The 15,328-nt window shown below is 39.8% G+C and overlaps 1 protein-coding gene across 2 annotated transcripts in view; it reads left to right on the forward strand.

Annotated features, from left to right (window-relative positions):
• Positions 1–203: 203 nt before the first annotated feature.
• Positions 204–15,328, forward strand: part of CALCRL (calcitonin receptor like receptor) — a 63,254-nt gene continuing 48,129 nt past the window's right edge. The window contains exon 1 of one of the 2 annotated variants that reach the window (XM_077785154.1): positions 204–307. The gene's annotated coding sequence lies outside the window, so the exon portion shown is untranslated. Of the gene's footprint in view, positions 308–337; positions 499–15,328 lie in introns of those variants that run through there. The other variant, XM_021540938.3, reaches the window with a different exon arrangement.

The raw sequence follows: 15,328 nt of genomic DNA on the forward strand, positions 1-15,328 counted from the left end.
CTTGTCAGCCCTTACGGTATGGGATGTCATGCAGAGCCGGTGGGTCAGGTCAGGCATACTGAGGAGCGATGCAGCTCTCGTGTGCTCTGAAACTAATCTGTTTCTATGGGTCTAGCTGGAGGAGGACGGCGAATCTCAGTGGCTCGATACGCGAAAGGACAGGTCCCGTGGTCTCCTCCTAGCAGCAGAGCGGCGAGCGAGCGTCTTGCGGGCGGAGCTGCGCCGGCCGGGGCCAGCCGGCAGCGCCGGGGCTCGGACGCCGCTGCGGAGCCCCGCTTCCCCGGGCCACGCCGTGCGGGAGAGCAAAGTGACTGCCGCGGCCGCAGGCGGGGTCGGGTGATGTAACAGGAAGCGCTGATGCTCGGCCGCCGCTCCGCGCTGCTCGGACACGCTCCCGCAGCAGCGCCGCTCCGCCGGGACAGCGCTCCGGATTGCGGAGCCCCGGGAGAGGCGGCCCCGCTCGCTCTGCCCCGCGGCGCTCTCTGCAAGCAGGGCTCGGTGAGTGGCTTCATTGGGATCCTCGTTCTGCCGCCGTGACACCGCAGCGGGCGGCGGGACCGCGGCTCTGCCCCGACCCCGGCGGGCGATGCGGTCTGCGCCCGCACAGCCTGCGAGGAAAACCTTCGCTCGTTTTTAGCGAGCGAGGTGTTGGGCTGATTTTATAACCGGCGGTGTTATGGTCTACGCTCGGTAGGATAGATAGAGATAAAATGCCCAAAGGTAGCGCTTTAAGGATTCTGCCTGAAACCTAATATTAACTAACCAAATCTCTGTCTTCACATCTGGAGAGAATTAGAGACTCGTTGGCTTGAAAAGGGTCCTTAAGACTAATTCAGTACAACTGCAGCTCTTTCAATAGAGGCTGAATTAGGTGATAAAGTGGTGTAGGTTTACTTACCGAGTATTTCTCTAAACTTATTCTACCAGAAAGAGGTCACACTTGAGTTGTTTCATAATTAGGTTTTGTGTTGTAATTACACAACTTAAAAGATAAAGCTACTGTTTTGTTTGGGCTTTCTGTTTGCTTGAGCAAAAGTTGGGTTGCTTTGAAGGCTGCACGCCTGCCGGCACGTTACTGTTTGAGGTTTTTGACCGCAAACACCGAGGTGATTTATTGACAGCTAAATGCCCACTTTTCCTTCCTTAGAGAAACTATTGAACGGTGGCAAGTGTGTGATGCCGTGCTTTCAATTGCCAGCTGATAGGCAGTTAACGTCTTGACACTCCTTAAGCTTTCCAAAACAGATGTGATACCCTCCCGTTTTACAAATGCGGTTGCAGTGCTGAGATTGGGAATTCTAGTCATTTGCTCGTGTGGTAAGAAAGGGAGCAATAGAACCAGGAAAATAAATCTTGTTAGGCTGTAAATCACACCTGGATTTGATCTACAACTAATCCTTCAGTTATCCATGCAGTTTATAAGAGAAGAGAATGAAATTGTTATAAAAATAACTGAGGGTTTTTTTTCTCTTTACCTTAATAAACTTACACCAGGGACCTTGGGGATGGACTTTGCTGTTCTTACAATTGTGCCAATGCAATCTTCCCACTCTTAATGTGCCTGCTGGGGATCTTGTCATTCCCTTACACTAGTAATGCTTCTAACAGTTGAAAACTCTGAATCTGAGGTCCTCTCGGTGCATGGGAAGGAGACACTCTAGATTAATATAAGACCACATCTGAAAACAGATGTGTTTTCTTTTAAAGTACATATGCTGTGGTACTATGTGAAATCCTTAGTTTTAAAAAGTTATCTGTATTAGCATGGTATTTTCTTCTCTAGTTTGCTTAAACTCTCATTATTTCACTGTATATAGAAGCAATCCCAAAGTCTTTATCCAACTTTGGGAATCTGCACAAAAGGCACTTGGTGACACTAAGTCAATAGAGATGGCACTTCACATAAACGGTGCTTATGTTAAATGACCAGTGCAGTGGGAACAACTGTCTTTAGAAGTATACCAGCTAAATGATTTAGATTCTTATTTTTTGTTCTTCATAGGCAACTGGTGTATGTTGAAGTGGGTCTGCCCACAGAAGATATGCCAGGCATGTGCATGTTTGCAGGCTGTATGTCAGAATCTATGTTGTTTGCAGGTTAAGCAAAGACAGGCGGGGCTGTCTTTGCTTAAGAAGAGTGTGACTGCATTTTTTACTGGACAAAACTGAGTACCTGATAGATTGCAGATTCAAGAATTGCTTTATGTGTGTCCTTTCAACTTCAAATGTTACTGCATACTGAATTTCTGATCATTTGGAGTCATTCTCTGCCTTAAGAGATATAGTACTTGTCCCTTTGAATAGGCTTTTCTTGATACAACACAACTGTTGAAACCCTGGCCCACTGAGAGCCAGTGGGAACTTTTCCACTGACTGTCAAAGGGCAAGACATTCCTAAATGTGGGTATTTTTCTGCTGAAGGAATTACACATAGATGGTCAGCCATCCAGGGACTTTACATTCTGCTGTCTGTTGGCAGCTGGTTTTTTTGGTAATTTCTGTAATTTTGGAGCACTTCAGTTGAAAAACATGATCTGAAAAACAGAACTGCATGTGTCTCGCTGGGTGACCGGTGCCTTACCTGGGTCAGTAAAGGGACTTACTCTGAAAAATACAGGATTATTCCATGGGCTGTCTGGGTATTGCAGTTCAGATTATAGACCAGGATACAACTGAGAGTAAAACTGAGGGAAGAAAGCACATTAACAAATTTCCTTTGACATCTATATAGTTACTAACTTGCATTTGAGGTAATCATCTTTCTCCAGTAGCATTCCTGGCTTGTGCAGGAACTTGGTAGGACTGGACTCACAGAAGTACATGAAGCCATGCAGTCATGCAATTAAAATGGGACCATGGTCATTTGGAAGAAATGATGTGTTTTATACCGATATGTTTTAATAATAACATGTATTCAGTGATATTTAAAAGAGGTGTATCTAGTCACTGCTATAGTAACTGTTGAACATAAGCTATCAAAGCCATTGAGGGAAGTTGTCCAATGAGAAGACAAGTCTACAGTTAGGAAAACAAAGCAGGATTTCTCCTTAAGAAGTTGTTCCCATCTGTTGCCAGTGTGTTTATGATGTTCTTGATTTGGTACCAAAGCCCCTTCAGTGCTTCTGAGCAGCTGCCACCCCTGTGGCACACACGCAGTGTTTGCCTTGCCTCGGTGCCCTGGCCAGCCCTGCTCTGCAAGCCTGGGCAGCTCTGTCACTGAGCTTCATGTGCAGCAGTTTGCTCAGCCAGGCTCTGCACTTATTGAAAACAGCCTTTGCTTGCTCGTGGAACTGCTCTGTCCCTGGGAAGTATTTTAAGTGATTGGTGTAGCAAATTGTCGGAGCTCTGGAATTAACTATATGCTTGGTACTGCTGTGTCGAGGAAGGAATGAATACTGCTGCTACCAAAACAGATGTGAGTTGGCAAATGAATAACTTTTAGCCAGTAAAATAAGTGTGGTTTTATATGTGTTTTTATGTCTTAGACATATAATACTATATTTAGTACATTATTTCTACGAACAACATGTGCAGGTCCATTGCATGCTGATTTCCATTATTGCCAATGTAACAACTAAAGAGAGAACCTAAGTTTACAAAGAAACTTTCAGAGGAAATTAACCTTATCCTTTATTTGGAAAACCGGGAATCAGACGTGCTAATAATCTGAACTGCATGTGTCTGAATGCTGCATCTTTCTAATGTTCGAAACAAAAATGAGAAAGCTTTCTGCATGTGAACACAACCCCTTTTTTTACTTTTTGTATTCATGTTGGCATTTCTGATGTTTTCAGTATAAAAAACTTGTACAAAGAGCAGCAGAAAATAGCCTTTTTCTTACCTGATACCTTAATGGAGAATTCCACAGCCAGTGTGGTACAATAGAAGATGTTATGAAATTGAGTTCTATTAGACCATTTCTTTTTAGCAACACTTTTTGTTCTATTTTAGAATGTGGGCAGAGCTGAAAGGCTAAACTTTCACATTTTCAAAGTTTTGTTTTAACAGTTGTCTCTCATGCTTCAGTCTCCCAAGTTTGTTTATACTGTTTACATTTTCCCAGCAAAGTCATCCTTTTTCTGCCCTAGCTCTGTGCAAACACTTTCAATCATTTCTGCAGTATGGAAACATGCAATTGAAATGCACTTAACTCATTGTAATGCACCAAAAAAGACTTTCCATGAAAGAAACCATGTTATTCCTTGGAGAAAAGAAATCAGACTCTTGTGGTAAGTTTGCATGTGTGTCTGAGGCTATTACCTTTTAGTATATCCTAGGTGTCACTCAAGCCTTTTCTAGCAGTTCTGGCTATTTTTAACTTGTATCTGACCATTCTAACTGGATTTTAGAAAATAGAACAATGTTGCATATCTGGTTTTACGTCTGGGTCATGAAGGCTACATTTAAAAAAATATCCCGCAAAAATTAGTGATGATTGTGTTTAATGAAGCCCATGCCAGTCTGACTTCCCTTGTATTACCATGAACAAGGAGCCAACCAAAGAAATTAGTAATTTTTTTCTTCTGGTTATTATATTCAAAGCACCTACACCTACCTCCTACACTGTTGTTTACCATCAGCTGTGTTTAGGCTGACTATCTTATGTTCCTAAAAACTGCAGCATCTTTTTCACCTATTCTTTGATATTCTCAGCTTGAAAACTGCACTGTTTTGAGTATTTGTATGGGCACAAAGCATCCCTTTTTGAATTACCATTTATATTTTCTCCTTACTTTTTTCCTCTCCCATTACAGTGGTAAATTCTTGCCAATTGATTTTCGTAAATTTTATGTTATCCCAATACTGGCAATTCTGGTAGAGTTTTAGCGTTTCATTAAAGTAAAGCAATGGATGCACTGAGAACATGTTTGTTATACCTGAACTAATTTGTTTTAGGATTTAAAAGTATTTTTTCCATATTAATATTTTCAGAAATTAATGTAATTTTTCACCAAATGTTATGTGCTAGAATCCTTCCTAGATAGAAATTTAAAAATGTACTTTCCAGAAATGAGTAAGACCTTTAGACATTATATTTACTTCTTCCGTGGTTGCATCTATGTGTTTGTTTAGTACCCTAAATGGAGGGAAACTATTCTGCTCTGCAGTCTTTTATTACTAAAATGGCACGTTTTTGCAATTATTATCCTGAGATATTCTGTATAATGGCAATATCTGCCCTTTAGTTTCAGTTAGTGAAATCCAGCAGGTGTCACTCTGGGGATTAAATAAGAAATATTATACAGAGATAAGCTTTTTTAGGAGAATTTAGAAGTATTTATCTTAATACATTTTTCCAGAATAATTTTTTGACCAGGCATGCCTCCTTAAGTCTGAAATTTGGGGGTTTTTTTAGTTATATGATTTAATGGGTGTAGTCATCTTTCTGTGTGTCCCCTTGAACATGAAAAAAGACAGGTCAGAACTTGTACCCACAGATGAACAGCTGAAACATAAAGAGCTGTGACTCTGTTCAATATTGCCTTGATGATGTTAAAAAAAATGTGGTTTTGTCATCTTCTTTGGGGACAAAACTGTTCTTTTTGGTGGTGAACATTCTTTTGCACAAGTAATGTGTTTTCAGCTGTGATGAAGTTAAGGAGAGGTGCTTCTGCAAGTGACTTACATATTGAGACAGTCTACATACTCTTTGTGTTTGACATATCTGAAATTGATATGTGAGGTGGTTAATCATCCAAACTCTCACAGTAAAAAAATTTGGGGAGGACAGACTTTGCTGTGTGCCATGGAGTTTCAAGTAAAAGTCAATGCTGAATTTTTTGGTGTGGGGAAAAAAAAGTGACTGGTTTATTGCTTAGTGTTTCTTTAGGGAATCATGCAGTAATGTTGTATTGTGGTGGATTTTTGCATGAGTGTGGCACTCAATATTCTGGGAATTTCATATTGTGTGGAATAGGAATGCGATCGTTAAAAATTTGTGGGTTTCTAGAGGGGATTGTTGTTTATTTCCCAGACCATGTTAATTCCACCTTAAAAAGAAACAAATACCTCAGCAGGCATCTCTGGAAGGCAACCCACAAATACAAGTCTCTCTTTAAATGGAAAGAAGCTTTTTTTATAAATACATGCACACGTTAATGTATTTTTACATATGCGTACATATTTTTACAGATATGTATTTTATATGTGTATTTTAAAAATAATCTCATTCTAGAACTTGTAACCTCAGCCTACTTTAAACAATCCAGTTTCCTTTCTCTCACTTCTTTCTCCTGTTTAAGCCCCCATCCTGTTCCGTTTTTGATTCTATTCAACTTCCTTTCCTGTGATGACTCTGAGTGAGTCACTTTGCCAGGCATTAAGAATGTGGCTTGACAATATTTCCAACAGCTTATCCTATGCTGGCTCATGCAGATGAAATTAACCTCTTGCCTTATCCTTCCTCTCAGAGAAATGTCTGTCTTCACACGTCCAGTTTCTTGGAAGGGGAAGGTGGGGGTGGGAACCCTTTCCATAAATGACCGTGGTGAACTTCAGAGGCATCTGCCTTGCAGAGCGTGTGCACCGTACCATCGGCGTGGGGAACCTCTCTAACATTGGTTTAGTGTGTACTGGGCAAAAAGTTAGCTTCAACAAGTTCAGGAAAGCCAAATTAAGGCTCTTTCCTGTGTGCTGTTCAAGTACTCTCTGCGTGGCTACCACTGCACATTCTTCATTCTTTATTAAATGTGCTGTTTATTGCATTAAAATGTGTGGAGGGCCACCAGGACTGCGCTGGGTTTGTGTGTGGCTGGCAGCAGCTGGGGAAAAAGCACATGCTAAGTAAGCACTTAAAAACTGAACTGAGATGCTGCCTTTCTTGTGGTTATGTTTGTAGTGTGGGGCTTGAGGGGGAGGGTTTGTTTTTTTTTTTTGTTTTGTTTTTTTGGTTTTTTTTTTTTTTGTTGTTGTTTTGCTTTGGGGTTTTTTTTGTTTTTTTTTTTTTTTATCTTTCCTCTCCAGTTTTAGAAGAAGTGGGTGAAGAGGGATTTTAAAAAATGGTTTTAATCTGTTAATTGTGTATGTGCATCAGGAAATGAAAGTTTTTCTGCTGAAAACAAATGGGAAATTATAGTCCTAGAAAACAAGAACTTTAGAAACCAATAAGCAAATAGGAGTAAGAATACCCATCAAGTTAAACTCTGGTATTGCAGTCTTCTCCTTGTCTTACAGAACCCAAGGATCTCACCCTCCATCATTTTTCCCTAAGGAAGACGTGAAAGATTATATCAGATGTAATTTTCTCTGTGTTGTGTCCTAAGTGCAATTAACATTGCCACAGGTTACACACCAGGGAAAATAGATTTTTGTTTCATATTTATTTGCTAACACAGTGTAGGTTTTATCTAAAACAGGAGCAATGGTTGTAACTGGAAGCTCAAACAATTCTGTCTGGAGTACAGTCGTATTCATTTGAAATTATTTTTAGTTTCTCATTCTGGAAATCTTTAATTTCTGACTAAGGGAGGTGATCTTGGTCCATCTTCTATTCTTTAAAGTGTCATTATTGGTTGATTATGGAAGTCACAGTGTGGTCCTTTCAGAGCCTTTTGTTCCCCCAACCCCATGTGCTGGATGGGCTATATCGGCATTTTGAGAGTACCTAGGGAAATCATTCAGGTGTTTCTAACCTTTTAGCATGATCCACTGGGATAGCTGCTGGGTCTAGGTTTTCTTTCCCTTTTTGTCCCTCAGCTATTTCAGAAGAACTTGCACAGGTAAAGCTCTTTCTCTGCAGAAGATCCCTCTTCTGAAAACTGTGCGTGCAATCCAGGGGAAGAATTCAGACAATGTAGTTTAACTGGACACTTTTTATTTAGGGCTGCAGGGATAAAATAGTCTGCTGACATGCTAAGCTTTTCCTAGAGTCACATTACAGACCAGTGAAGGACATGGCAGTAATTCAGGGTTTGTTGGAAGGCTGGCAAAATGCTTGTGCTGTCTTTGTGGGGGCACTGGGGCACCGGAGCACGGCAACGCCTGCTGACACCTCCAGGGTACAACAGCACCAAAAGAGCCCTGCTTCAAAGCAGATTTTAGGGACCAATAACCTTTCTCAGTCAGCATAGGCAAGGAAAGAGAATTTTATATTGTCCAATGAAGACAAACTGGCAGGACAGAGTTATGGGTGATAACTCAGCTTCCTCAGGGAATGCACGTGTGCCAAACCAAAGTGCTCAGAAATAGCTTTAAACCATACAGGAATGTGGAAATTGTTAAGCCAGAGGTTTGTTTTGTTTTGTTTTATTTTTACAATTTCTTTATCCCTTGTGTTTCACAGAATTCTGAGCTTTTATATTTTTAAACATTTACAGATTTTAAGCAGGACATTGTCCAACTCCTCCTTCCTTGAGTACTAATTAACAGTAAAACAATGAAGCCTGGTAGTAAGGAAGACAAAGTGATGGAAGGAGTAACAAATGCACAAAGGAAGAGAAAAACTCTGAACCTTAAAATGTTGTTCCCATAGGAAAGTGAACTGAAATAATCAGTAAATGGAATGATGTTGCCTTTAGCTGTCAGGTGTCCTGTGGTCAGTCAAACTGATAAACAGAGAGATTCCACTACTTGTCTGTGACATGAATTCACAGGATGGTTTTGGAATCAGTTGTCTATTCAGTATTTTCATTAGATAGCAAAACCAGATGCTGGGTTTCAGTCCGTGGTCTAGTGAAGGTGTCAGTAACTGCAGTGCTAAGTTAGCTCATTTTTCCTCGTACAGAGAGCAGGTGAAATACCCAATTGTCACACATGGAAGATCTTCATTACCACCTTTCCTCTTCACCTGTGGAACAGAAGGATGCCTCCTATTTCTTCCACCACGTATTGTCTAAAAAACTTCACGATCTCTCAGAATTTAAGCTTATGATTTTTCCACTATTCATTCCTGTTGTTCCTGTAGTTTGCCCTTGACAGGTAAAAGGACTCTGCTCTCTTCTCAATTCTCAAATGTGAGTGCCATTAAGGCACTTAGAGCTGAGTATTTTTATTTGCCTCACCCGAGTTCTGCTGAGATGTGGGGTTGTTGTGAGCATGCAGTGAGCAGCCCAGGAGTGCCAGGGCTGTCTGCTCACCTCAAGGATGGGGCAGGATTTGTGCACGTGCAGTCCCATGTCACATTGGTTCCTCTGCTGCCATGCATCCGCTATTAAAAAAAATTGCTGAATGACAGTAATAGAGAAGAACAATAGGCCATTACAGGATGTTCAGACAGGGTCATTACAGTATATTTTCTTGTGCAATCTTGTTATGAACAAGATTCATACTTACCAGCTTGTTTTATTTGTCAGCACCCTATTATTAATTGGTATTGTAAGGCTATGAACTGCTCATATTCTAGAAAAGGTCAATTTGGTGAAATTAAGTTTTTTTTCTAATAGCTCTGTGGAAAGCTGCTTTTCAATATTTATAATGAATTTATGGATTTTTAAAGTATTGGATATTTATTTATCATCATTGGTAATGACACAAAAGAAAAAGTCAGGAAGATTTTCACTGTCAAACTGCAAATTAGCCTTAATGTACTTAGCAAAATGAAACCACAGAATCTTGTGATGGGGATGTTGTATTGGAAAATTTAGTTAGATCATTTAAAAGAAAAATATGTTACTTCGAATTTTGAAACAAAAGCAGCTTATTCGTAGTGGTGCTTTTTGTCATATTGGATATTTTCCATAGTTTGCAACACTTGGAATCCAAATGCTCGGTTTTGTTTAAAAGGCAAAGATGAAGCACCTAGTTGGAGCAACAATTGTGGACCGTTTCTGTGTGCTGTTGAATTAACTTTCTGCCTGAAAGACACCTGCTAATGGACACAGTTGCAAACATTGGAGAAGGTTTCAAGCTAAAGTGAAATAAGGAGTTCAAGCAAGAGAGGATTCAGTGAAATTTGTGAAGACATTAATTTGGCATAGAGATCCAGGAATTAGTAGAATAGATTAGAAACCAGTCCACAGGGATTTGGGGATGCTGATGAAAACGGCGTTTGTTTTCAGCATTGTGTGAAAATGTTTCAATTCTTTATCAAGACACGTCATTTTCTTAGATGTGAAAACGGTTGTCTTTGTGTTCCTGGAATAAACAGAGCCCAATTTGGAACCTGGGCTATATTTGCGTAAGAGAGGCTAAAGGAATGGAAAACTGAGGGTACTGTAGGTCAGCACGGAGGTTAGCAGGGCTGAGAGGGGAAGTCTGGCAGCTGAGGATGCCTCGGCGTGGCTGCCTCCTTTGCACGCGAGCTGGCCACAGCAGGGATGTTCTGCGAGTGCCACAGATCCACAGACACGAGGTGACAGTGGGTGAGACTGAAGTTGCTCCTTGGAAGTTTTTGTAAGCTGTACAGCTCTTGTCCAGTTTGACAATTGGCTCATTAGAGGCCAGTCGTTTTTCCTCAGCTCTCTGATGCCTTTTGAAGTCTTCCATCCCACAAAATCCTTCAAATCACAAGGAGCACGCTTAGTGAGACTGTGTGGGTGATGCTCAGAGCACAAAGCAAGGTCAAAGGTTTGCAAATCCAGCACCAATTTAAAAGCAGTTAAAAATGAGGGGGGAAAACTAGGGATAAGCAGGAAATACTGAAGAGAGTAAGTATGTGATGCTGAAAATTTATTCTACACTGGCTTCACAGTGCATCTGCTTTTGAGAGGTGAGATACAGAGGGTGCTCACTAATGTTGCTTTCATCTGTTAAAAAAAAAATTTGATGTATCACTTGGTATAGGAAGGGCTGTGTGCACTGCTTAGTGTAAAAGTAACTAATTAATGCAAATCAACAGTACTATTGTCTCGATTAACTGCAGCACAGTAGTTAAGGTGTTCCTCCTAAAACCACATGATCCTGTGTGGATGAATGCAGGCAGTTTTATTGAACTTTAAAAGCGCCAAGAAATACATGTGGATTTCCAGAATCCATTGGTAACTTTTTTAAACAAATATTTACATACTCAGAACACTGAGCATGACAGAAGGATTACAGGCGATGATTTTTTACATCAGCTGGGTTTTCCTAGAGTGTGACCATTTCAAAGTTTTTTTGGTGAATATCATTCCATTAATGGAACCACAAAGCAAGTTAAAACCTATTGGGTTTCCAGAGGGATAAGCTGCAAATAACTGCTGAAAATGCTTCTTTGGATGAGAGAAAAGAGGGAAAGGTTGCAAGCAAACTTTGATAGAAAATAAATTAGTTCCAGCCCTATAGAGAGGGAAGAACTCGGTTTGTCACAGATAGATAGTTGTTTCCTGACATTGGGCATTTGGTTAACAACTTCCAGTGTTTGATGATGTCATGGGTCATATGGATTCTGTGTGTTTGGGGCCCTTTTGGCTTAACAGGAAGGGCACCCACTTATCTGCTAACTTCTCTGTTTGAAGAGATTCAGCTGCCCTTCCTGCCCCACTTTGCAGAACCTGAGCTTTCAAAGACAAACCAGTGCTGCTCCTGGGAATTTGACAGTATCTAGGCCTTTTTTCCGAGCTGAAAAGGTAAATACCCCAAGAGATGAAAGTAATTATTTTCATTCTGCTTTGTGTTCCTCAGATCCTATTGGCTCTTCATCTGCCAGAATCTCTGTAATAACCAAATGTGTCTTCATTCCTTTTCCTATGCTCCAAGAGTCTTGGACTTTCCAAAGCTGCATTTCCAAAGCTGTCTGTATCCACAAATATCTTGATAAAGGATTTCCACTTTTCTGCAACCCTCTGGAGGAACTTACTGTTCTCTCCCCATAAAACCAGAGAGTATAAATAGTAATAAAACAAAGCATAGAAGCAAACCTATTTCAGTAACACAAAAGGTGTCTGAGCCAGGAACCTCCTCTCCCAGAAGAGCTTTTAACTTATTCTGTCTTGAGTGCATGATAGTGTGGTTTTCATAACACCTGTTTCTAAGTTGCATCTCTTGCAAAGATGTGCAAGATATATATGTGGAAGTTGTAGTTATGTCATTGTTTTCAGGAATGAAGCTGCCTCTAGTTTTGTTGCCAGCATAAAGGAGTAACAGAAAATCAGTGGTTACCCTGGCTTTTTTTCCCTTCCAAAATGCAGTGAGCATTATTATTGCTGTGTTATTCTTGCTGCTGATGGAAGATCCATTTTCACAGTCTTCCAGCGACTTCAATATTTTCCTTGTTTTGTGTGAGGAAGGTAACCTTTGTAACATCCTGTTTTATTTACCAGCCATATCTGTAAGCTGCAGGAATCCTTCCTGTTCAGCCCACGACGCAGTGCTCAAGACAGAAATCCTTGTTCTTCATTAGAAAACCATTTGGTAACAAACTGGATAGCGCTGTGACTCCCGTCAGGCGTTTGTTTTCAATAGCACCAATTCATACTTTTTCCAAAACTAGAAAAGGCTGAAGAGAGTTGAATGAAATCAGAGTTCTCCTGTGTTTTGCCCAAAATTCAGGCTGTACCATATTGTGCACTGGTCAGGAAAATGGAAAGCTTTGTGACTGATCCCTCTCTTAGTTTACACATCTCTGTAGTTCCTCCTCTTTTGCTGTAGTTGGAATCCAAATACAAAACTTCTATGGAAAAAGGCTGCTCTTGCATTTTTTCTGGCAGACTTATAACCTGGGAATATCTAAAATATCATCAGAAAGACTGTTCTCATGAGAGTCCTGTCCAGATTTCCAGCAAATCTGGAACGTTATCCAAGGAAGTGTAGAAATCTACACAATCACACAGTTACAGTAGAGCTTGTGGTTGAGTTTCTTTGATGTGGTGTGGCTTTGCTGGGTGTGTGGTTTTGTTGGTTTTCTTTTTTGGCTTTCAAATTGAAAATTTTTTTTTTGGTTGCTGTTCTTCCTTTGCCACTTTGTATAAAAGGACTTTTGTATTATTTTATCTTGTTTCTTTGTCTCCTTCCCTTGTTAATATTTTGTTGGTTTTTTTTTTTAATTCAGATTGATAATTTTCCATTCTCTTAGAAACAAGTGTCATCTTTTTATGACAAGAGTCTCTTAAGTTGGAGGGTGATGAAAGTTTTGCTGAATGAACTATAGAATCAGTTCATAATAATTTTCTAATTAGGACTGGATCTCTAATGCTCATTGACTCAAATTAGTGGGTGTATATTATTAAATAAAATGGGTTTTATTGCTTAGTTTCAGGTAGATAGAGTACAGAGTGGGGTATCAAACTGTTCTTGTCCACAAATCTTTTCCAGAGTACATATTTCATAATTTGACATGGTCCACTCCTTAGTTTCAATCCTGCTGGAGATGTGCAGCGCATGCAGAACTAATTCTGGAGAAGCTCTGTGTGGAGGCAGCGAGCACCGTGAGCAAAACAGGCTGTTTGCTGGGCAAGGTGAAGCAAAACTGTCAGTGCTGTGGCTGAATTAAACACTCACCAGTAATTAATTCCATGGCCTAAGCAAGAGCGCCCTGAGACCATGTTATCATTCCAGCACAGCCCTGCCAAGCAGCTGGTGCTGCTCCTTGTTTTTGTTTTCTTCTCAGGGAAGTAGGATTGAGCTCACTGGAAATGCTTGTCATCTTTCACTGATATAAATCAGTAAACATAATCATTCAAAGAAAAACACATTTGCCATACATTAGCTGTGTGGACAAATAGATATTTTCCAGTGGTGACTCCTATTTATGGTTCCTATGTAATAGGTAATCTAATAAGGTATGTGTGGTTTAAATTTTATTTATTTATTAGCATCCATATTCTCCTTAAATAAAATCTGATAATCTGATAAGTTTAAATTAATTAGCCTTTTAGGAGGAAAGCTTTTATCTATGTGATGAATGTGAGGGAGGGAAAGCATTGGTCAGCATAACTTGTGGTTGCAGAATGGTTTTGGATGCTCTTTTAGAATTTATCATTATTTACTTGCAGGTTTTTTGCTGGGGAAAAAAAAGTATTTTTCTAGTACCTGTATACTGTTGCATTGGCTCATGAAGAAATGTTAATAAGATTCCTGCATTGGGTGAGAGACAGGAAAATATATTCACTTCTGAGGGGGAAAATCCAGGTCTTGGTAAACTGATAAGTGTTTTTGCACTGAGACCTTTAGTAGCATCTTCTTATCAGCCTTAATTCAGCAAACGTTAGTAAACTTAATTTCAAATTGCTCTTATTAGATAAATTATTGTGCCTCTGTGTATTCTGTTCATAATATGATGGGGCTTGGAAGAACATTAAATATACAAAAGGCTACTTGGCTCATCCAACTATGCAGCTTCTTATTTGAGGAACTGAATTTGTTCATCCATTCCCAGTCTTTGGACATCAGCCTCAGCATCATCTCACCCCACCTACTGTAAATTTGTACAGAATTTTTATGTCCTAATATGCAGATCTGCAACAGATGAAACAAATTATGGAAACCATGTGTCTCCAAAATAAGTCAGGTCAGAGAGAACTTGCTACTAATAATCTCAAGTCAAAGATGGTTGTATTTGCTGATAAACTTGATTTTGTTTTCCTCTGCTCCTAATTTGTGAGTTGGCTCCTGGCTATTGCACCTGAGTCAGTAGTTTAGCTTTTACAAATTTAAGTGGTCATTAGGTAACTTTTATAACATAAGGACCAGAATTTTTCAGGCTTGAACAGTTCCAAGGGGGTCTGTATATGATCATACTCTATGTTCATACCGTCTCCTGTACATATTTGTACCTTGCAGCTGTGGCTGGAGAATGTTGTAAATTGACAAATGTGCCAGGTTTCCAATGAGCTGAAGAAAATGTGCCAGTTTGTTTCCAGATGCTGGGATTGAACCCTTTTCCCCACTGTTACCTTTTGTCCCATCCTGATGACTTTTTTTTTTTTTCTTAAGTTTTTAAAAGTTTATCCCCACAACAAATTCCTCTTAAGACCAATTAATGTTGTGGAAACAATTATTTTGATTTGTGACATGTTGTTTTCAGGGACCAGAATATTTCAGGGGTCCAGATATTATATTTTTGTAATGCAATTCATGCTTTTCATTTATTTTAGACTACTTAATGTTGTTTCACAGATGTAACTGAATTCAAACCTTTATACTCAGGACATAGGATTTCCCATCTTGAATCAGATATAGACCAGTGAGCTTTAGTATCCTCCTTTTAATTTCTGCACATACCCTTGCGTGGTGCTTCCTGAAATGGAAAAAAAAAATGACACCTTAAGAAACTGAATTTATTTTTTCAATGACTTGTTTACAGAAAAAATTATTTCTCCTTAATGGTTTTGGGAACTAATTAGTACTCTGAGACTTGCATATCTGTAGTCTAACTATACCTTTAGCTAACAAAGATAGTATGTAACATTACATTCAGTAGACTTGACTGAAAGGAGTCGAGTGTAACATCTTTAGTGTTTATGAAAGCTATATG

This window comes from Lonchura striata, chromosome 8 (genome assembly GCF_046129695.1).
Source record: "Lonchura striata isolate bLonStr1 chromosome 8, bLonStr1.mat, whole genome shotgun sequence".
In the NCBI taxonomy this organism is placed as follows: domain Eukaryota; kingdom Metazoa; phylum Chordata; class Aves; order Passeriformes; family Estrildidae; genus Lonchura; species Lonchura striata.